At 39.6% G+C, this 1,904-nt stretch overlaps 1 long non-coding RNA gene across 1 annotated transcript; it reads right to left on the bottom strand.

The window, feature by feature from the left end:
* Positions 1-625: 625 nt before the first annotated feature.
* LOC111258128 lies at positions 626-1,589 on the bottom strand. Its single transcript, XR_002678695.1, has 2 exons — positions 1,458-1,589; positions 626-944 (listed from the first exon to the last, which is right to left on the bottom strand). It is a non-coding gene; the product is annotated as an uncharacterized LOC111258128 (long non-coding RNA).
* Between the last annotated feature and the right edge of the window lie 315 nt (positions 1,590-1,904).

Raw genomic sequence — 1,904 nt, 5'->3', positions numbered from 1 at the left:
GTTGCATCAACAACTTATGGGTAACTCTGAGATTCACCCACATCTTGCTTGGTTAGCCAGGGGACCTTTCAGCACAATTGTGAAATTCCAAGGCTACGAGATAAATGGTTATACATTTTACACGAGAGCCCAAGACTAGAAAAGCACGAACCAGAATAGTGGTGTTCGTATAGATGCATTAGACAGATACAGTAGCAAGGACTCGTATTATGGTTTCATACAGGAGATATGGGAACTCGAATACGGACCGCTGTACATCCCTCTGTTTCGTTGCTAATAGGTGAAGCTAACTGGCATAACTAAAAATCAGTATGGAATGACAGTAGTGGACCTGAGCAAGAATGGATACAGTGATGGACCAATTGTACTTGCCAATGAAACTGGGATAAACTGGTTGTAAAGTTTATATACCAAAGCCAAAGGCAAATCTTTGTTAACCATTATGCACTCGTGTAAACCACCTTGCCATCATCACAACATGCACAGGGATTCTTTTCCAAACATCACATCTGGTACAAAGTATCAGGTGTTTTAAAATTATCGATTTGAACATACGGATATATAGTAACATTAGTTTTTTCGCAAATTGGTATTGTACAAATATAATGATGAAATGGAAAGAGTATTTGAACTGAAAAAGTATATGCATATATGCATGATACAATGATGAAGACATCATAATGGGGCACCCACAGCTGGAGAAAAGGCCTTCAGTACCACTGCTAAAAGGACTTCGAGGACATCCAAATTTGGACCCGTGGGTCAAAATGTGACCGATACTAATATATGGGATGAAAGATCGTTTTTCTAGTAGTGATCTGGAGTGCGACCACGGATCCTACCATTATTGCCACCACTGTTGTGACTTGGAGTGCCACCATAGGTCCTACCATTATTGCGACCACCGTACCAGTAGTAGCCACCTAAGCCACGACCACGGCTAGCTACAAATCAAACAAAAGTATTATAAATAAGTGTCAATTTCTAGAGTATTATTATTGCTTCCTTGCTATTCATGTGCCGTAGTAAGAAAATAAATTAGATGAATGGATTTGGATATTTAATATTTAACGATCATTTTAGTATGTTTTCATCAACAAACTGCTCATTTGTCTAGGTATTATATCTAAATGCATGAATTAGTTAATTGAGGTTGACCTAAACATGCCAGGTTGCATGTTGGTACATCTAGCTTGGAAGACTATGATAAACATGGATGTCAATTATGGAGAGAGGGGCGAAGTTGGTATGGTATAGGAATGTTTCATGGCTGATGAAGTTATAATTGAGATTGACAAGATTCTTCATTACAACACAATTGTTTTAGAAAATTAGGGACCCTACAAAGATCGGTGCCACGTGCTGGTGCACGACTCCTACCTGCTGAGGGACAGCACTAACAATTTCTATGTCAAAAACAAATATGCACTAAAAGGAGTTAAAGAGAGGTTAGTTACCATGCACAGTGTGGGTGAGATCTCTTGCAGCGGACGCGCCCTGTAAGATGATGGCGAGAGAGACCAATATCATACAGAGCATGACAAGAAGCTTGGAGTACATTGCTCGGGATGACATTGTAGCCTTCAATATAAGATGCTGTTCTGCGGTGCTGATCAAGGCGAGCTTATATACACGGATGGGATGGAAGCCAGCTACAGCTAACCCATGATAGAGAGTACTGCTAAAGATTCTACAAGAATTTGTTATCCTAAATGGCGACTTTGAATGCTGCAGAAAAATTCTAAATTGGCGGGTATATTATTCTAGCACGTTCAACTACAAGCTAAGCCGCCATTTATATTACGGTCAATGTGTGATGGCTTCATCACTCTGGATTATTCTTAATTCATGTCAGACTAATTATGCTCTATGCAATGATAAGGAGTACTTCTACTAGATGCTGT

The sequence above is a fragment of the Setaria italica genome, chromosome VIII (assembly GCF_000263155.2).
Source record: "Setaria italica strain Yugu1 chromosome VIII, Setaria_italica_v2.0, whole genome shotgun sequence".
Lineage (NCBI taxonomy): Eukaryota > Viridiplantae > Streptophyta > Magnoliopsida > Poales > Poaceae > Setaria > Setaria italica.
The sequence above is the reverse complement of the archived record's forward strand: the minus strand, read 5'-3'. Positions and strand labels throughout refer to the sequence as shown.